Source organism: Myotis brandtii, unplaced genomic scaffold (assembly GCF_000412655.1).
Source record: "Myotis brandtii unplaced genomic scaffold, ASM41265v1 scaffold32, whole genome shotgun sequence".
Classification (NCBI taxonomy): Eukaryota; Metazoa; Chordata; class Mammalia; order Chiroptera; family Vespertilionidae; genus Myotis; species Myotis brandtii.
Genome location: NW_005362269.1, coordinates 3,007,345 through 3,029,700, shown reverse-complemented (window position 1 = coordinate 3,029,700; position 22,356 = coordinate 3,007,345). Strand labels below are relative to the sequence as shown.

Here is a 22,356-nt window from a genome sequence, read left to right as displayed (position 1 = left end):
TGCCTGGCCAGCCTGGGTGAGGGGCTGATGGCTGTTTGCAGCTGGTCACACCCCCTCTAGGGTGGGGGTCCCCACTGGGGTGTCTGGCCAGCCTGGGTAAGGGGCTGATGGCTATTTGCAGGCTGGTCAAGGCCCCCCCAGTAGGGACCCTCACCCCATGGAGGTTTGGCCAGCCTGGGTGAGGGGCTGATGGCTTTTTTCAGGCTGGCCACACCCACTTTAGGGTGGGGGGTCCCCACTGGGGTGCCTGGCCAGTCTGGGTGAGGGGCTGAGGGCCGTTTTCAGGCTGGCCAAGCCCTCCCCCAGTGACGGAAGCTCCCAGCCTCTCCTTTCTTTCTTTTTTTTATTCTGGGATTTATTTACCTTCTATAATTGAAACTTTGTAGCCTTGAGAGGAGCTCAGAGCTGGCCAGGGCGGGCCGGAGGGAAGCTTGGCTTCCTCCATTGCCAGGGGCAACCAAGCCTCCTGCTCGCTCCAGCTCCATGGCCATGCTGGCTGAAAGCTGGTATCTGGGATTTATTTACCTTCTATAATTTAAACTTTGTTGCTTTGAGTGGAGCTCAGAGCTGGCGTGGCAGGCGGGAAGCTTGGCTTCCTCCATCATTGGGGCAACCAAGCCTCCTGCTTGCTCCAGCTCCGTGGCTGCTGGCTGCCATCTTGGTTGGGTTAATTTGCATACAGTCGTTCTGATTGGCTGGTGGGCGTGGCTTAAGGCGTAGCAAAGGTATGGTCAATTTGCATGTTTGTCTTTTATTAGTGTAGATGGTAAAAATGAAGGGATTTTACAGATGTAATTAGGCTCCCAAAAGAGTTGATTGTGAGTTCACCAAAAGGGAGATTATCCTGGGCCTAAATCAGTCAAGTGCGAGGAAGGGTCAGGGACTCCTAGTGTCTCCACTCTGCTGCTCTCAAGAATCAGACAGTGATGCTGTGACCTGCCAATAGAGGGAGCCACAGGGCAGAGAACTGTGGGGGCCTCGGGGCACTGAGGCCCATTGCCTGACAGCAAGAAAGTGAGAACCTCAGTCTTAGAATCACAAGCCAAGTCTGCCAGCAACCAGAGTTTGTAAGAGGATCTGAGCCCCAGATGAGGATGCAGAATGGATGAACTTGAATTTTGCCTTGTGAGAACCTGAGCAGAGAACCCAGAGAAGCCATGCCCAAAATTCTAACCTACATCAACAGAGATAATCAGCAGGGGTTGTTTTAAGCCACTAAGTTTGTGGTAATTTGCTATACAGCATTAGAAAACTAATATGCCTACCAAAGACCACCCGAGCATTGATCTTTCATGTCTCAAAACACGTGTATCTGCCTGAAAAGATGTCTTTCCATTTTGCAACCTCTAATTTAGAGGTAGTTATTCCCCTGTCTCTACTACCATTTTTATCTATGTTATACTGGGGGTATAATATTGGGGTAAACATTCATCTTTCCCACTAGACTAATCTTGCTGTCAAGGACAAGTTCTCATCTTGACATTTTCCTAGTAATTGGCTCATAAGAGAGTTTCAATCTATTTTAGTTGAAATCGTTCTAATTGACTGGGGGAAAAATTACTCTATTATCTATAAGCACATTCCTTTTTGTCATTTTCCCTATGTAATTAATAGATATGGAATTTTAAAAATCTTTTATTCTGTAGGAAAGAAACAATGCATAAATTCACACAGAATCTCCCAAAGCCAATATAGTAATCAATCACCCTAACTCCTGGTCTATAGATATAAATGCTGCTATGATTTCTATAACATTCAGTTTTTCTCAAAACAGAACAATGAAGGCTGTCAGCAAATTCACTAATTGCGGGATGAGACAAAAGAGATGGTCTGTGACTGCTGACATTTCACAAATGCCTTATTAGTATGCACTTCTCCAGTGGACGGGAATCCAGCACACTTAAAGAGAAGAGATCCTACCCAGCAGGTGTGGCTCAGTAGTTGAGTTTCGACCTATGAACCACTAGGTCCTGGTTCGATTCTAGGTTTGTGTTTCGGGTCTGGCTCAATCCCCAGTGGAGAGTGGAATGGGGAGGAGAGATAAAGAGAGATAAAAACATCAATGTGAGAGAGACACACTGATTGGTGTCCTGCATATGCCCTGAGTGGGGCTGGGAATTGAACCTGTAACTGTGGTATGTGCCCTTGACTAGAATCAAACCCATGACACTTCAGTCTGTGGGTTGTCACTCTAACCACTGAGCAAACAGACTAGGGCTCTTCTAACTTTGAATTAAAACATCATTTATCAGAAATTTTAGCATGTAGATTTAGGAAGCAGTAAATATTTAAACAGCTATCTCAGTGGGCTCTCACACACTTCTACTTTTATCAATAGGAAACGAAATATAAGAGAGGAATCTTGAGTTTGGGGTGGGGAGCAGGAGGTGTCTGAAGAGTTAGAATTCTGGAGTTCAAGATGGAAACCTAGCCGAAACTGGTTTGGCTCAGTGGATAGAGCATCGGCCTGCGGACTGAAAGGTCCCGGGTTCGATTCCGGTCAAGGGCATGTACCTGGGTTGCGGGCACATCCCCAGTAGGAGATGTGCAGGAGGCAGCTGATCGATGTTTCTCTCCCATCGATGTTTCTAACTCTCTATCTCTCCCTTCCTCTCTGTAAAAAATCAATAAAAAATATATTAAAAAAAAAAAGATGGAAACCTTGCTTACATCACTTAAGTTTTTCAAATGCTATAAGCCTCATTCTTGTGTCTGCACAATGTCAATAATACTTGCATCAACTCTGTCAGGCTGTTCTGAGGACTAAATGACATAACAAATGTCAATCATTTAGCACAATTCCTCATTTACAGTAAGGACTCAATTCACTGTCATCTTCAGCACCTACATAGGGTCGTGGAATAGCATAGAATAAGATTCAGGAGATACCTGTTTTCACTTAGGTATATCATTAACCACCTATTTGGGGTGAGTCACTTCCCTTTCCTGGGCTTCAATTTCCTCATCCATATATGTGACTAGACCGGCCAAGTTTTCTACAAGTTAACTTTGAGTTCTAAAACGTTCTTAGTTCAATTGAATCTTTTCTTGGTGATTCAGAGTCAATATGGTGAACACCAGGGATGACCCTTTTATTTTTTTCCAACATATTTATTGTAATAAACACTGATAGAGACCTGGAGAACCACTTGAAAATAATTTATGGCCCTGCCAGTAATTTAATAGTAGCGACATGATACAGTCTGGTAAGTACCATCCTAAGGGAACTTCAAGGTATAGTGGTGGGGGCAAAAGGGAGAAGAGTTCAGGGTCTTCTAGTAGAAGTTATATCTAAACTGAGAACTGTACATAGGAGTTACTCTCAAGACCCAGGGATAACCACCATATGGACCACCATTTGCCTCTTCTCCAGATGATTCAAGATTACTATTCTTGTGTCTTCTCCGACCGCATCTTTCCTTGATTTTTCACTTGCCAGCCATCTCATGTGAGTGTGAGTGTGTCTAAATCTAGTACCAATTTCTTGTACTCAATTTGTTGTGGGTAATAAAATCAGATGACTAATTTTCTTAAAAATCATGTGTTTTATTTTTAAAAGAGTCCTAAGAAGAATGAATTTCTTGGTTATTGACTACTTTTGTTTTACTTTAAAAAAAAAGTTGCATTGTTACTATACTTCAGATCATTGACATTTATATAAGTAAGGGTTGATTTTTTCTTTTCTTTTTAAAAAGAATAGGTGGGGAGGCAGGGAAATATAATTAGACATTATTATTGAAAGGGAGTTTTTATGGTAAAAAAAATGGAAATTGCAGAGCCATACTTAATTTTCTTGAAAAAATATTCCTTACACATAATCCCTAGTGTAATGTACTATAATAATGCCCAATGGAAGTATTGTGAACTTAGTTAATGCCTAAATTAACACAAATAAGAAAAATGCCTCATAAATATTCTATCACACAGGTGAAATTTTGCTTTTAAAGAGGAGAGATGAAAAACATCTCCATGGCCTGTAATAGCAGTAATTTTCATCAAGAACTAGGCAAAAAAAGAATGGAAATGTGGCAAAAATAAATTAACTGGAACAGAAAAAGGCCTACCTTAGTAAACAAAGTGAACATTATATATTTGGGTTTGGAAAAACAGTTACTCTCAGGAAATGTTTATTGTTTTGAGCTTTAATTCTATTCAGTTGAATTAATATACTACCTAAATTTCAGATACCTCCACTAGATGAACTACTAGGTTATAATTTTTTTAACACATTGTTTGCGGGTAGTTTTTATCGCGCGCTAACAGGTGGCTCTACTACTTACAGTCAACGTAAAACATATAAATACGTTTCCCGCATACAATGTGTTAAAATAGTCCAGCATTTCTTCAGTCAGTGAAAATGAAAAAGATTTATTCAACCATTATGCTTTGATAAATATCCTTTATAATAAAACTCTAATATGCAAATTGACCGAACGGCAGAATGATCGGTCACTATGATGCACAGTGACCACCAGGGGGCAGACGCTCAACACAGGAGCTGCCCCCTGTTGGTCAGTGTGCTCCCACAGGGGAAGCACCACTCAGCCAGAAGCCAGCTCACACCTCTGCTGCAGGTGGGCGGTAAGGAGCAAGGGGTCTCAGACTGCGACAGGCCCGGAATGCAAGAGGGATGTCTGCTGAGGGGTCCCGGACTGCGAGAGGGCACAGGCTGAGCTGAGGGACACCCCCCGCCCCCGCCCCCGTGCCAGTGCATAATTTCATGCACCGGGCCTCTAGTAAATAAATAAAATTAGTAAAGTAGCAAGCATTTCAACTATATATTTCACACCTACAATATTTAGAAAATACTAGTACATGACATAAAAAAGAACACAAAATAAAAAAGTCAGTACAAATTATCTTGAAGTTTTATATAACTCAGCTTTATAATATAATTTTTAAAGGAACAGATTTCAAGATCCAGTAATATTTTTTTATTGGGATCAAAAGTTTTCTAGAACTTCCTTTCAGAATGGACATGGGTCAGTTCTAGGTAAATAGTATGTACTCAATGAACAGCTTTCTTTTTCTACTCAAATGGTTTTGAAACTCCCAACTCAAGTAACTGATGTAAACATGGTCCCATGCTGTTAGTGCGTATCCTTATCATGCTCATCAGAAGCCAATGGGAACATACTATGGAGAGAAAATCATAGCACCCTTAACTGCCCACAATTCTATAAGGTCCAGTACCATTTAAATAACAACCCAGTAAAAACTATAAACTACACAAGGAAACTCTCCAGCATTAGTGAGAGTTAATAGACATAGTAGGATGGCTAAACCCAGACAACTTCAGATAACACAAAATCTGAAAGTAATATAACTCAGACAATTAAAAACACCAACCATTAAGAAATAAAAAAAGAACATGGAATTAAGAGTAGATTTTTAATGAGTAACTAAAGCGATGCCAAAAGACAAATAATAAAATGACTGAAATTTAAAATTCAATGAACCACTTTTGTAATCACTAGGTTGGCAAAAATTAGGAAAGTTGTCAACAATAAGTGTTGGTAAGGATGCAGAACAATAGGAACTTATAACCCTAGTTAGTCAGGCAAATTGGTACAACTACTTGGAAACAAACATTGTCATTACCTAGTAAATGGAAGATGCTCACACCCTCTAATTCCCAAGCAATTTTATAATTCTGCTCCTAAGCAAATACCCTAGAGCCGTGGCCGGCAAACCATGGCTCACGAGCCACATGCAGCTCTTTGGCCCCTTGAGTGTGGGTCTTCCACAAAATACCGCCACACTCAAGGGGCCAAAGAGTCGCATGTGGCTCATGAGCTGCAGTTTGCCGAGCCGCAAGTTTGCCGACCACTGCCCTAGAGAAATTTTCACCCTCATGTAATAAGATTTGCATGAGAATTTTTAGAGAAGTGTAATCAATAGGAGAAATGAAAAATTGTGGTATATTTACCTTGGTGAGGATTTAAAAAAAGAAAGAAAGAACACTGACTACCTTCTCAAAATCTTGCTCTTAGAGTTCTTTCACTGTGGACTAACATTTGGATGTCATTGCATGCTCAAGTTCTGTGTCCACAGTTAACATATCTTAAAAAGGTAGGGGAGGGTGGGGGTAAGGAGGAGAGGTCAACCAAAGGACTTATATGCAAGCATATAGGCCTAACCAATGGACACGGACAACAGCGGGGTGAGGGCATGAGTGGGGGGATAAGGGGTAACGTGGGGAAAAGGACACATATGTAATAACTTAATCAATAAAAAAATTAAAAAAATAAAAATAAATCATATAGGCAACACCAAATGTGCTTGAGGCTTTGTTACCATTTTAGAGACACTTTTCCATCATTACTAAGGAGTTGTCATAAACCGTCAGCAGATCCACACTCAATACTTAGTGTCGAAAGATGAAGGGATGCCTGGCTGGCATGGCTCAGTGGTTGAGCATTGACCTATGAATCAAGAGGTCACGGTTCAATTCCCAGTCAGGGCATATCCCCAGGTTGTGGGCTCGATCCTCAGTGTGGGACGTGCAGGAGGCAGCCGATTGACGACTCTCACTCATCATTGGTTATTTCTGTCTCTCTCTCCCTCTTCCTCTCTGAAATCAATAAAAATATATTTTTTAAAAGATAAGAAAGATGAAGGGATGACACCTTTCCCAAATTGGCCTTCGGGTTTGGACAGTGGGCTCTTTAAGGGACCATGGAGAACTGAATTTCATCGATACCCTTTCACCACACCCCAGGGACATATAGAATACCCTGATCCTTGAGTAAAAGTAGGGATGGAGAAGGTACTTGAAAACTAAGCAGCTGAAAAGTTGGGTCTCACAGTTTAATTCAATTTGCTATTGAGAAATGAACTGATATGGCATTTCTCATACTGAGAAATGTGGAACAAAATGCATTCCCATTACACGAGTTTCAACTATATATTAGGGAATAATTCATCTAATAACAAAACTATAACTTCCCAACTTTCTCCAAACTTTCTCTTTAAGAGTTTTATTTGAACAATTAAATACATATTTGATTTCAAAGAGAAAGATTTCAAGCAGAAGTGAGGACAATTTGTCGTACATGTCATGAAAATTACATTTCTGAGCTGGCGAAGCAATCGTTTCACTTAGATACCTGGAGGGAGTAACTGATCTTTAAAAGGTCCCTGGAATACAAATACTGACACCTTTACAAATGTATTTCAGGGTTGCCCAAGGGCAAGGATTGTGTACCAAATGCTGAGGGTAGACTTTGAATTGATACAATTCTTTTTAGTAGACATTATTCTACCAATGCTATTTAAAAGGTCCACTGGAGACTATGATAGTTATACCAGTTTCAAGTGGGTTGGCAAGAGAGAGAAATCCAATAACACAGCTGCCATGAGAAATTAATCTAAATGTTAATACTTCCACATCCCAGATTCCTCTGGGTCTGGGTTTGAAAGCCAAAATGTTATTGGGGGAATTGCTAGACCGACAGCACCAGAGGAAGCATTGCGAGATCGCCTTCATGATAGGATGGAATCCAATTAGAACCTGGCCGCACACATTAATGCCCTTGAAATAGGTCAAATGGTGACCTTTCCCAATGCCTATATTGAGACTCCTGCAGAAGGGAGGGTTCCTCAGCTGTGTGGCTGTGTGTGTGTGAGGTTATTTTTTCCACTTATTTTTAGATACAGTGGAAGGGAGGAAAGAGAAAGGGAAGGAGAGAAGAGAGAAAGAGAAACACTGGCATGAGAGAGACACATCAATTGGTTGCCTTCTGCTCATGCACCAACTGGGTCCAAGGATTGATCCTGCAATCCAGGCAAGTGCCCTTGACTGGGAATTGAACCATGACCCTTTGGTCTGTGGGGCCAATGCTTTAACGACTGAGCCAAACTGGCCAGGGTGGTGTCTCTCTTAATGAATAAGTCTGGAGAGAGACCAAGATGGCGGCATAGGTAAACACCGGAGACTGCTGCCGCAAACAACCACTTCAAAAATACAACTAAAAGACGGAACGGACATCACCCAGAACCACAGGAAAGCTGGCTGAGGAGAGACTCTTCAACTAGAAGGAAAAATAACAGCACACCGAGGCTCAGAGGAGGCGCAGTGTGGAAAATACTCAGGTGCGGAGGTGCGCGCGCAAAGCGGGCTGGTGGCTGAGAGCGCGGTTGTCGTTTTCGGTCAGGGGGGAGTCTCAGACTCTGAGCTCCAGATACGGGCGAATCGCTGGGGACTCGGACCCAAACGGGAGAAGCGGGAGTGTCTGGCATCAGTTGGAAGGCAGCTTTCCCTCCGAGGTTTGCAGCGGTTCCGGGGGTTCTGAGAAGCAGAGCCTCTGGGAACGGGACTGAGAGGGGCCATAACCGCTCCCTCCGCCCGCCCGCCCTGTTGAGCCCGCCCCGCCCAAGCCCTGCGCAGAGCCATTTGCCAGATCGCCTCAGGCAAAGGCTAGATTAGCACCTCCCCAGAGGACAGAAGTTTTCCGCGGCAGACACAGCTGATTCACACAGCCAGTCGGCCTGGTGGTCAAATCCCTCTAGTATTAACTACAACAATCAAGGCTCAACTAGAACAAGACTGCGCACAAAGACCACTAGGGGGTGCACCAAGAAAGCATAAAAAATGCGGAGACAAAAAAACATGACAGAAATGGAGGATATAGAGCTAAAAATCGCAATTTTGAGGGCTTGCAAAAATGTGCTAGAAGCTGTCAATAAACTTGAGGAGAGAGTCACGAAAACTAATGAGACCCTCGATGCTATGATAAAGAACCAACTAGAAATTAAGCATACACGGACTGAAATAAAGAATATTATACAGACACCCAATAGCAGACCAGAGGAGCGCAAGAATCAAGCCAAAGATTTGAAATGCGAAGAAGCAAAAAACACCCAACCGGAAAAGCAAAATGAAAAAAGAATCCGAAAATACGAAGATAGTGTAAGGAGCCTCTGGGACAGCTTCAAGCGTACAAACATCAGAATAATTGGGGTGCCAGAAGATGAGAGACAGCAAGATATTGAAAACCTATTTGAAGAAATAATGGCAGAAAACTTCCCCCACCTGGTGAAAGAAATGGACTTACAGGTCCAAGAAGCGCAGAGAACCCCAAACAAAAGGAATCCAAAGAGGACCACACCAAGACACATCATAATTAAAATGCCAAGAGCAAAAGACAAAGAGAGAATCTTAAAAGCAGCAAGAGAAAGAGACTCAATTACCTACAAGGGAATACCCATACGACTGTCAGCTGATTTCTCAACAGAAACTTGGCAGGCCAGAAGGGAATGGCAAGAAATATTCAAAGTGATGAATACCAAGAACCTACAACCAAGATTACTTTATCCAGCAAAGCTATCATTCAGAATTGAAGGTCAGATAAAGAGCTTCACAGATAAGGAAAAGCTAAAGGAGTTCATCACCACTAAACCAGTATTATACGAAATGCTGAAAGGTATCCTTTAAGAAGAGGAAGAAGAAAAAGGTAAAGATACAAATTGTGAACAACAAACATGCATCTATCTATTCTTGGCGGGGAAAGGGGAATGGGAGATGCGGGAAGAGACTGGACAAAAATCGTGCACCTATGGATGAGGACAGTGGGTGGGGAGTGAGGGCGGAGGGTGGGGCGGGAACTGGGAGGAGGGGAGTTATGGGGGGGAAAAAAAGAGGAACAAATGTAACCTGAACAATAAAGATTTAATAAAAAATAAATAAATAAATAAATAAATGAATAAGTCTGTCCATCTACAGACATTGATTAAGAAGCAATGAACTATTTAACACTGCAACAGCCTGTAGAAGGTTATCATAATCACACAAAAGTTTTAGGACACTTTACCATCTACAAATCAATTTCTCTCTCTTTCCCTCTCCCTCTTCCTCTGTTTCTGTCTCCCCACCCCCCCACCATCACCACCCCAACATACACACATACATACACACACACACACACACACACACACACCACAAAGTATATTTCTGCACTTCAAGAAACTTATAATTTAGACCAGGGGTCCTCAAACTACGGCGTGGGCCACATGCAAATAAATACAAATATTGTATTTGTTCCCGTTTTGTTTTTTTACTTCAAAATAAGATATGTGCAGTGTGCATAGGAATTTGTTAATAGTTTTTTTTTAAACTATAGTCCGGCCCTCCAACAGTCTGAGGGGCAGTGAACTGGCCCCCTGTTTAAAAAGTTTGAGGACCCCTGAGACTGTGGGTGGGAGAGTGAGGATAGATGATGAATTTCCCTAAAATGATTCCCTACCAGCCTTGTGATGGTGATCCTTCTCATCGGTAAAAGGCAGCAGATGTGTGTGGTGTAACAAGCACGGGGCACCTGGGTGGGTGTCCAGGCAGACGGCATATTCACCGGCTTCCTCTCCAGCTGTGGAATGACTTCAAGCCGCCAGTGGTAGGTTCTGGGAGACTCACTCAGCCTTGTTTCTCATAAACTTCCTTCCTTCCCCTCTTTTCAACTTTGTGGGCAGCATCCAGTTCTGATTGTTCCAAATTGTGTTCATCGTGGGCACTGTGGCTGACATCTCAGCTGCATGCTCCCTCCTCATGGCCCCTTCCTTCAAAGCATCCCAGTCTCTCCCCTGCAATCTATGAGAGCTGGAAGGAGCCCCTTTCGGGTTAGGGTGTGCGACCCAGGCATAAGCTAACCACCATATTCTCATTGCTGACCCATAGAAAATCAGACCAAGAAGAGGGTAGTCATGCTTTGGTGAAACTGAAGAAGGCAGCTTGTTCTCCCAGAGCAAGCTTCTTAAAAGGACCCATCCTTCTCCCTGCATCTGGATGCGAGGCCTGCTGCCCCAGGAATTGCTGCCAGCCCTGATTGGACCTTAGAAAAAGCTGGCATGGCACAGGGCTAAGGGAAAATGTCAAGTGATTTAGACAGATCCGTGATGATATCATTGAATGCTGAAGCAAACTAGCCCTGAAATTCACTTAATCTCCAGGTTTGCCAGTTATTTAAGCCAATGCATCTTCTCTATTGTTTAAGTCAATCCGAACCAAGTGTTTTCATATCTGTAGCCCTAATGCATCCTAAATGATATCGATCATTCCATTAAGCAGGGCAATTTGGCAATGTGCAAAAGCCTCAAAGATGCATGGACCCCCGGAGCCAGCAGTTTGTCTTCTAGGAATTTATCCCGAGGAAACAGTTGAACAGCTATGAAGAATTTACAGGCACAAGCCTCTCCCCAGCGTTGTTTAGGCTGGTGAGATACTTAAAATGACTTAAGTGCCGAATATGCAGTTAATCAAGAAAATTAAGATATAATGATACTACCAAATACCATGCAGCCATGAAAAATGATGAATAAGGTAGCTCATGATAATCATTCTCTAAGGAACTTCCTTTTTCTTGCAAAGACAGTCAAGATGCTTTTTAAAAGGGATCTCAAGGTATCAAAGGGAATTATGAAAGCCACATTTGGACCCTAAGATTAAGTTTTATGGCCAATGCTTACTCCTTTGTGCAGCTTCCCCAAATTAAAAAACAATTTCTTCTTTATATCTCTATTTCTTATACCACTAATACATATCACCTTACCAATTTTCAAGTCACTGCCTCTTCATCTCATTTACCCATAGCTGTTAACCTAGAATCATAGGCCTCTCATCTCTTTATCTATCTTCTTCACATAATATACTTTGTAAATCAATGTATAGAGCTTCAAAAGCTTCAGGTCTGTCTACCCTGATTACATTCTTATTACCTCTTGTGTTTACTTGTGCCTCTGCCTTTCATATTAACTGTTGATGTCTAGATATCAGGATCTTTCCCATTAAGACCCAATTCTCCCTCATCACTTCCTATTGGTTTGTTTCTTGTTTTCCAGGCCCGATACCAGCCACTAACTCTACTGCTTCCTCAACTGAGATTCACATCAACAGATACTCATTGAGATTTGAATCCCAAGTCAATCTTGTGACTTAATTGGCTCATTTTTACAGATGACAAAATATATTTAAGGAAGAAAGAAAATTTCCAAAGTTAGTAACTCAGTCTAGACTCTAGAAGGAAATAACACAAATTTTGTCACTTTGTTACCTAGTAGTTCATCAGATCAGGTCCTTGGCATCTTGGATTGTCTTAATCCTGAGAAAAGAAATTGAAGTTCATCTCCAGTGTATCCAATATGTCACCAAGAAGAGCTAATAAATGGTAGAAATATGGGTGATGTGGAAGATGGGTAATAGCCCTCTGGAGATTAGTCTAATTAGCATGTGTGTGTGTGTGTGTGTGTGTGTGTGTGTGTGTGTGTGTAGAGCTCTTACACATACACATATATAATGATACACATATATTCATATATACATTAGGACCAATGCACGGAGATAGGCCAAAACCAAAACCGGCAGCCCTTCATCTCCCGAGGAATGTAGTAGTGTGTGAAGAGGCAGATGGCCAGGGTCAGGAGCCTGAACCCTGGCCAGGCACCATGCCGCTCCCGCTCTCCCAATGCCAATGCTGGTCCTGATCCTAATCCCAGTTGGATGTTGAGGGGTGCACTGTGGGAGTGTCCTGTGGGAGAGTCTCCTGCCACCGCAGCTGCACTTGCCACACACATAGAGAGACAGAGACCAGACAGAGACATGCTTAAACACACACACACACACACACACACACACGATAGACAGCATGTTGTGTTAATCACTTTCTTACAAAGCACAGGACAATCATGACGCTAATGCCCTTTCTGGGTTTTACGTGTCAAGAGCTGTGCGTACATTACTACAGAGCGTCTCAGTCCTGGCTGTGGCACAGTCACCCAGAGAGCACCTAGAAAGCACACAGCCCAAGCCAGGGCAGCACAGCCCGGCAGGCTCTCTGGGGAGGCGGGGCACATACATCAGAATTTTTTTAAAACCTTGAGTGATTCTACCTCGCAGTGAAAAATGAAAAAATCACAGCATGATCTCTTTTATACTGGAAACAACCCCAAAAGTGGTATTTGTATCACCTTCCTCAGATAGTTGAGGAAATCTTACAAAGCTTAAGTCACTTGTCCCCTATAACCTAGAAGAGCCCAGACTCTACCTAGGACTGTCCACGTTTAAAAACCATGATCTTGACAATGATGTCCAATTATTCTTTTAGTGAGTGAGAGTGAATATGTGAGGACTTTGGGCGCAAAGTTAGAAGACCAGAAGACGCGCAGAATTAATGTGTATCTCTGGGTAAGATTACTAAGAATTTAGGTATTCTTTCTTACAAATTTAAATGTTACTTTTCATAACCAGTATGCCTTTGTATTGTAAGTATATTGCTTATATTCGATTGTTCCTATCCCCACTTTATCTCAAAACTCTAGCTCCAGGTTCAAAGGTAACATTTCCATATATATTGGAAATAATCATTAAAAAACAAAAGCAGCACAAAAACACTGAGGCTGGCCAAAGCACTCAGGTTGCTAACAACAACAACAAACACAAATCACTCATCAATCAGGTTAGCTCCTAACTACACCATATACCCATTTGAAAAGTTGACGATATGGTCAAATAAATTATTTTGGCTTCATTTAAAACAACCAAATGTTGTTCCACTGAACTTTTAAAAACTTGATGCAGCAAAATTGTGTTTTATGTTAATATAGTTTCCCCTCCTCTGATCATCCCGGTTTGCTGAAGACATATAGAATGTATTTTCTCAGGCAGTTGAACACCCAATTAAAACTGGGGTCCACTGTTTTCACTGATCTGACAATATAATTTTCAGTAAGCTTTGTCTGATTATCAACACTGCCAGATATATTTTCCTTAAAAATATTCCCACTCCCTTTATTCAAGAACCCACTGCATAGAGATGAATCTGTGCCTATGGTAGGACCAGTGCCTTCCCTTAGCACAGTGCTTCTCAACCTTGGCTGCACATTAGAATCACCTAGGAATCTTTTTAAAATCCAGAGGAGGGGATGAGGCCCAGAAATCAGGATTTTAAAAAGATTCCCAGGTGATTCTAATGTGCAGCCAAGGTTGAGAACCACTGCCTTAGCAGGAGCAGGTGCCCTGAATGAACCCTCTATTGGCCCACCTGGTTCTCGCCCCATCAGACTCCATACCTGCCACCTGCTTCAGAGCAGATTCACCTCCTGTGTAACATCTCTTTTGAAGAAAAGTTCTGTGGGCAAAAATGTTTGAAGACCACTCATCTGAACCAGCTCCTTCATTTGTCAGATGAGGAGAGAGTAGCTCTCAGAGTGGGAAAGCTCACAGAGTAAAGCACCTGCACGAAGGAGAACACTGGGCCTCAGTCCCAGGCAGTGGCTGCATTCATTTCCTATTGCCACTGCAAGGAATGACCACGACTTAGTTGCCTAAAAATACCACAAGCTTATTATCCTACAGCTCTGAAGGTTAGAAGCCGACACTCACAAGGCTGTCCCTTCCAGAAGGCTGTAGGGTAGCATGTCTTCTTGCCTTTTCCAGTTTCTAGGGTGTGCCTGCATTCTTTGGCTTGTGGCCTCTTTCCTCAGTAACCCTGGGCTGAGTACTTTTCATGCTGCCTTCCCTCCGGTTCTCTCTTCCACAGTCTTATCTCCCTCTGACCACAACCAGGAAAGGTTTTCCACTTTTAAGGACCCAGGTGATTAGATTGGGCTCACCAAGATAAGCCAGAATCATCTTCCCGTGTCAAGGTCGTTAACTGAATCACATCTGCACAGTCCCTTTTGCCACGTAAGGCAACATTCACAGGTTCTGGGAATTAGAATGTGGATATCGTTGGGGAGCCATTATTCAGCCTACCCAAGTATCAGAACTGTTTTCTGTCCTAGCACAACGGAGAGACAGAACATATTAACACCACCTGGCCAAGGCAATGATCCCCACACATAGAAAAACAGGACACTAAAAAAGTCAATAGTAAAGGATAGAATAGAGGTGAGAGAGGGAAACCATTTAAAAATCACAGACACCCTCTATTTCAGGCACTCTATAAACTCTTAACACAGTGACTATACCAACACTACTGTTTTGCATACTCTCATAGAATAGTTATAAAATATGCAAGTGGCACATTTACTAGTATGGAATATACAGGGTGTCCCAAAAATGTAGACTTACTTTGAATAATTATTAATTCCAATGGATTAAACCTGAAAAGAAAGAACCATCAATTGAGCTATCAAAATGTATGTGTATATATACCTTTTTTTTTCTTTTGTGGACACCCTATATATCTAAAGCAAGAATGAGAGGTTAGAAGTACCTACTTCTCTAGAGAAAAAAATAGAGATTTGGATGTAAGGACTCAGCAAATTAGGACTTTCCGGTTGCACACTCTCACATATAATTTATTTCAGATCAATCTTGTGCAAAATGTGGACTTTATTGCCAAGAAAATACATGTCCTTAAATGGTTGAGTAACATGACAACTTTTTTGAAAAACAAACTGGCAACTGCAGTTCCTGAGGGCACAAATGTCAAGTCTCTGAGTCAGACAGCCCTTTCCCATTAGCAAGTTGCTGTAGGCAATGTCACAGTCGTAAATCAAGAGATCTGGTTTCCAACAGGAGATTAAAATCCTCCTTGGAGCTCTGCACCTTCACTCTCCTCTGTCCTCAACACAGAGATGGTTGGCTGCACTGATCTCATGGACGGAAGTGACATTTACCCTCAAAATCACCTTCCTTTCCTCTCCATTCTCCTCTCAGAGCTTATGGAGTTTCCTTTAATCACAGGAAGTTGTGTCATGCTCACTCTGCTTTTAAGTTAAAAACAAAGAGGTTTAGAAAATGTGAGATTATGCTTCAAACTATCATGCTGTTCATTGATGACATTCCTGGAAAACCATCCAGAACATTCATTTAATAACCCTACACTGAGAACCAGTATTTATCCAATTCCGAAAGGCAGTAAGTCTTCATCCGGGTTATGCCTTGGAGTCACCTGGGACATTTTTTAAAATATTGACGCCAGTTCTTCTAACCTGAAGATTCTGATACAATTTGAGATCACTCCTGGGTGGCTCCTTAAAAACACAAATTCCATGGTTCCTACACAGGGTCTTTCCCTCCTCCTGAAATTTTGTTTTCTGGAGGAGAAGGGTGGATCCCAGAAATAAGTATATTAATAAACACCTCAGATAGGTCATCAGTATACTTTTGAGTATCAAAGGGATGGGTGACAAGGAATTGTAGGGCAGCTGAGAAGGGATGAGTGAGAGGGTATGATCATTTGAGACACGAAATCTCTGCACGACTATTACACGGTGAAAACAATGGCATAAGCGTACATCGTAGGCCCCAGAGAACTAAGTAAAAGTAGACTGTGCTTCCCATGGACAACAGAAATAAATGGCAAATCTGGAATCCAGACCCAGAAATTCTAACTTCTATGTCGTTTCTCTCTGTACTGTCTCCATCATTTTCTGTATTTTTAAATATGTCATAAAATGTTTAGAATGGAAATATTTCACTAAACTTAAAGCAACCTTAAACATTATTGTAAATCGTGCACCCTGCTTAAAAGACAGTAATTCCAAAATGAGATAAATAACTTCACTCTTTGACATTACTCAATAAAAATCATTTTATAAGCCCCACCCTTGCCAGTTTGCTCCTCCAGGATCCAGTAGCTACAATGTGGAGGAGATTTTTATGGGGGATGACCAATTAAAATGGTTTCTTAAGCCAGGTTGGAAGAATTGCTTTTTATGTTAAAAATATTCCATTACTTTCTGATGTAACTGATTATTTCTGACTGACTGAATAGGATTATTTTCCACAAGCAAACTGTTTCATTTTAAAGGAATAACTATTTACAGCCATTTGTAAAGGGTTTTTTGCCTAAAGAAACATACATGAAACAACACAACCAAATTGAAAACAAGCCCAAACTCTGGCTAAAATACAAACAGTGGAAAACTCGGATACATAAAGGCATGTTGCAACTCAGCATGAAACCAGTTCAAAAGCAGACCCTGGAACAAACCAGCCCATTCCCAGGATAGAACCATAGGAAATACTACAAATGCGTAAATTTGCCCTGTTTTCTCTTAATGTTATTTTTGAATTTATTTTTTCTAGATTAACCTATTTGCTTCTCCCCTGAAAAATAAAATAAAATGTGGAGGTGCTTTCATTAAAAGTTAATGAATATACAGCCGTTGCATACTATGTTCATGTATAGATAAGGAAAAACAGCTACAAAGTTTCCTATTGGGCCTTTCTACAAGAGTTTTGATTTCAATGCGTGCATGTTATTTTAAGGCACTTTAATCAAATTTCCATACACTTCTTTTAAGCGTGACAGAAACTGCTACTTGAGGCAAATTTTAAAAAACAAAAAAGAAAGGTGACATTAGCCTTTTAATTTCATTCTCTCCTTTAACCCTTTAATTTATTCCCCAGGCTAAATAGAACCTCCCTAATTTTAACTCGGGAGCCTGAAGTCTTTAATACAGTATATTCTCTCTAGCTTTACTTTTATTCCTGGGCACAATTTCCGAGAGGCAGACCGCTTGCTCATTTTGGGGACATCATAAAGCAGTGGTTCCCAAACTTATTTGGCCTACCGCCCCCTTTCCAGAAAAAATATTACTCAGCCCCTGGAAATTAATTTTTTTTAAATTTTAATAGCAGTTACTCATCGCCCCCAAATGCACCTGTGGCCATCACCGCCCCCCTGGATCGCTGCAGCGCCTACCAGGGGGCGGTAGCGCCCACTTTGGGAATCACTGTCATAAAGGCAGACAAGATACTTCCTTTGCTGATATCTTCACCTGTAAAGCATTAAGCTAAAGATATTAATTTGCTCTGCCCAGCACACTTGTAAAGGGAGTTTAGCTGCAAATGAAACTTCCCTCATTTTGCATCTTGATCTTTGTGTAAATGGCCTTTTAGTTTTATTATGCTTTTTCCTAAAGGGAAATAAAAAGACAGCCACTTGGCGAAGAGGTGATCTATCCATCAGTTAAATGTTCCCTGGCTTAACTTAGTAGTTACTAAGGTAGGGTAGCTCTTCCCATCTCTTTGACTTTGTCACTTATCAAGACTTCATTCAGTTCAAATGCATCTTCCCAGGCTCAGGGAGCACACATGTCCACAGCTGTCTTTCCCAAACCTGCATCTAGGCTCTGAGGAGCTTTACCGTTTTTGCTCTTATTAGCACAGCACACTCACAAAGTTAAGATTTTGATCTAGTGATACAGGTGCCTGGCCTAAAAGTCATAGTACAGTAAGCAAGTGCAACAAAAACGTGGCCATGCTCTGCTTGATTCTGCCACAGGGTGGATCCCACTCCCCAGAAACGGTGATTGCCTCGTGAGGTCATTTCCCAAGCAAAGCCATCCCTTGCCCACTCATCATAAACCAGAGAAAAGAGATTCTTTAAATAGCTCCATCAAGTCAAGGTGAGAGGACCCTGGGAGAGTTCCCATGAAGAGTCATATTTGCTCATAAAAATGTGATTTCCACAGCCGGGGGGCGGGGGGGGGGGGGGACTCTTTTTGGAAACACAGTCTGGACAATACCTGGCAGCCTTGCTTCTAAAATCCCCCTGCCCGCCTCCCTCCCCTCCCCCCAGCACTGTAACCACCAACCTGGCAACAGCTCTCCTGACAGGTCACCATGCATGCATCTCCTTGGGGGGCAGGAGGGGCAGGGGTTTGCAGGGAGTGAAATTTATAGCAGCAAATTCATCTTTTTTATTTACTCATTAACAGTCAACCTCTCTCACACACAGATATAAAAGAACAAGATCCCTTCTCTCCCCTACAACTGGAGTGAGGAGAAGTATCTCCTACTTGTTCCCTTTCCCTCACAAACAGAGACAGGGGAGTGAGCCACAAAGACATTTATTTCCATCAGTCACTTGTGCCCATTTGCTGGCCACAGCGCGGTCCTTCTTGGAACACCGACAGCAATTTTGTCTCTCCAACTGTTATAGACTCATAGGCTCACATCAATGTGTGAGAACATTTCCAATTCACATTTCATCACGCACCCAGGTCCCAGTGCTTCCCCCCTCTAGCAGCTCACTTAATAGTTTTCTGAATAATCGTTTCCGCTGGTGTGTGAATTGTTACCTGACTATCCTTCAGATAGTCCCCTCCCTTCTCAGATACTGTTTAACACTTCCTGGCCCTTTTCTTTACCACCCACCTCAGCCCCTTATCCTTTGGAAACAGCTCCCTGGCGGCAACCTACTCTGTTCCTCTCACCCCAGGCTTCTCTTGAACATTCTCTGAAGCTGTGGTCCCCAACCCCTGAGACCATGCCACAGAGATGGCCAGGCCTTCTGCCAACCCAGGTGAGTAGCCTATTTGCATCAAGTACTTATTGGTTCACAAATGAAAGTAATTTTCTACGGAGGCAGCAAGAAGCGAATTTCCCCCCTATAGTCAAGGGAAATGAGTCCCTCTCCTTTGAACCTGAACACGGGGGACCTTTGCACTCAGAAATCTCAGACCAAGATCCTTGGCAATTCTTTCCCTCTATCACAGTCAAAATTAGTGGGCACCACTTGAAATTCCAGGGCTTGCCATATAGAGGGAATTCGGTAAGAATCATCTCCATTAAGGGAAAATCTAAAGTCACAGGGTTCCATGTTACACAAGTCTCGTTCTTGTTTTGTTTCCCTTGTCAGTTTCTACTCACAACTGAAAGGCAGCCCTCTGGCATTACTACATCTAGGAAGCTCCCAGTTAACCCCTCCCTGTCCCTCAGACTTTTGTGGACTGTAAGCCTCGTCTGAGTCCAGGCTCGGATGGCATGCTCAAGCCTCCTGCCCGTGGGACCTGGGGGCAGCAGACCAGGGTCTGCCTGAACGACAGAGATACAGCTGGGTTTTCAACACTCAGCTAACCAGCTTGTAGACATCCACCTCAAGGGAAGGACGGCACCAACAAGACACAAAATTAAGCCCTTGGATCATCCAAGCTTGCCTCTCTCTTTCCAACTTCATCAGAATGACACAAAATGCCCCACTCAGCCAAAACCTCAGCCTGTGCCAGCACCTGAGAACAATTCCAGCTCCCTCCCCGCCCAAGGCTGCTGACTCTTCAAACAGGAATGGGAGACTCCAAGGCCCCGCCGTGCCAGAAACCAGCAGACATCGGCCGAGGTAATGCTATGCTCCAGGTGCCTGCTTCCTGGGGTCCGGTTCACTCGTGCTGCCCGTGCCCCTACAGCAAAGTTCACATGAGTCCAGAAAAGTCACACTCAGACATATCTCCCCGTGAAGTCCAAGGCAAGCCACTAGCTGCAGTCACCTATGTTCTCATTGATGGCACTTGACCTTCTACTCCAGAGCTGACTGGCTCTCCAAATCTGAAGAACACACAGATATCAGTGTCTCTGAAAATCTGTTCAGTAACATGGCTTCTCGCTGAAGATTCAGTCTGCTCCCAGAGTCAATAATCCTTTCACCTCTGGCCCAAGGTATGGTGGCGTATATCTTTGCAAGACCTCTGTATTCGAGAGCCCAGGACAGGATGGGACATTACTTACCCCAGATCAGGAGAGGAAACCCCAGTATCCAGCTCCGACCTTCTTGGTTAGATCTCCCAGCGGCCCCACCCTGACTATAAATGGAGAGGGTGCTGGGTGTGTCCTGGTAATTTACAACAGGTGTGGGGAGGACTGGGATTGCCTCAGAGAAACACCAGGCACACAGAGGGGAACCATAAGCAGTAGGGCTTGTTTTCAAACCCTAGTGTACATAAGCATCACCTGGGAATAGCTGGAACATGTATTTCTAGGCTGCAGTCACCAAGATTCTGTTAATTGATACACACCCTAGGTTTGCCTCGTGCACATGAATTGCCAAAACCAAAGAAGCAGGTCTAGGACTACTATTAAGCTCAGAGGACAGACCTTTCTCCGTGATGGGAGGGTTCTGTGGCCAGGGAAAGAGCTTTGGCTCCTGGCTGAGTCAGTGATAATAACAATAATAAAGTTAATTTTTACAGGGTGCTTGCTCTCTGCCAGATACTGTGTGGAGTGCTCAAGAGGCATTATTTAGTTCATCTTCACCAATAAATGCTAATGGCATCCCTATTTTATAAAAGGGGGGCTAGATTGGCATGTGCCTGAGGCCACACAGCTGCTAAGTAATTAAAACTCAGATGGACTCTTATTGGTCTGACTTAAATTGCTGATTTCTGTTAACAGTACGTCTCATATCTTAGTAATATCCCGTCTTGTCACTGAAAACACTGACATGGCATGACCACCCCATTGCTGACAGTCACTTCCTGGAAACGCTGTGTTTATATCTCGGCACTTAGGGACGTGCAGACCCCTTGGTGTAGCTGCAAGGGATCACAGCCCCTGAATGCAGCTGCAGACTCACTCCACCCTGACTCCTCGTTAGTGGGAGTCTGAGAGTTCTACCTGCATTAACTCATTTCATTTTCATTACAACCCTATTATTATTATCACTGTGTAGATTAGGAAACACTCAAGTCCAGAGCAGTTTGAAAGTTGTGAAAGACTGACTACACAAATGAACAATGAAGACCCACAACCTGCACAGCCTTTCCAGGAAACCAATCCTCTGCTCTAGAATAAACAGCCCAGGAAGCCAGCCTGCTATGAGTCAGACTTGTAAGAAGTCTGATAACTATATTTACTAACAGTTCAGGAAGCAAAACAATAACTTCTGTAACTCTCAGCCCCTAATGGCCAGGACTTGACTAATAAGTGACAGTTTCCCTAAATTTTGTCCCCTACATCTTAGGACCAACCTGGGAAAGCCAAACATGCTCTCCTAACCAATCACCTAGATACCCCACTTTTAATTAACAACCTCCTATGAAGGAACACCTGGAGCCTTCCCTTTGTCCCCACAATAGTTTCCCATTCCTCTGCTTGACCTTAGCTCTCCGTGAAAACACAAGTCCCGGTGGCTGACTCTCTTGCTATAGCCAGTTCAGAATACATAGTGTTTGCCTGTTCTCATTTGGTTGATCTTTATTTATCTCCATAGTACCCTAAGATCATATAGCATCTGAGTAGCAGAGTTGGCATTCAAACCCAAGCATTTGGACCCCAGAGCCCCTCTCCCTCTAGTTTGAGAATGTAGAGGCTGTTCAGAGCCTTCAGATTCACTCCCAAACTAGTAACTGTTTCTTCTAAGTCTCTGAAGATGGTTGACTTCCCAGACTAGTCTACCATCTTCTTTATAGTCATCTGGCCTGGGTTCCTCAACTATGGTACTGTTGACATTTGGGTTCGATAGTCCTTTGTTGTGGGGGGCTGTCCTGTGCATGTCTGGCAGCATCCCTGGTCTCTAGCTATTTATATACCAGGAGCTCCTTCCAAGTTATGAAACCAAAACAATCTCCAGATATTGTCTCGGGTGTGTGTGTAGGGATGTGTGTGGGGGGGGGGGGGGGGGGGGGGCAAAACCCCCC

The 22,356-nt window shown here is 42.9% G+C and overlaps 1 long non-coding RNA gene across 2 annotated transcripts in view; it reads right to left on the bottom strand.

Moving 5' to 3' along the window:
- Positions 1–20,496, bottom strand: part of LOC106726822 — a 146,420-nt gene extending 125,924 nt beyond the window's left edge. For both annotated transcript variants that reach the window (XR_001362930.1, XR_001362931.1), the window contains exon 1: positions 20,450–20,496. This is a non-coding gene — a long non-coding RNA (uncharacterized LOC106726822). The remainder of the gene's footprint in view (positions 1–20,449) is intronic.
- Between the last annotated feature and the right edge of the window lie 1,860 nt (positions 20,497–22,356).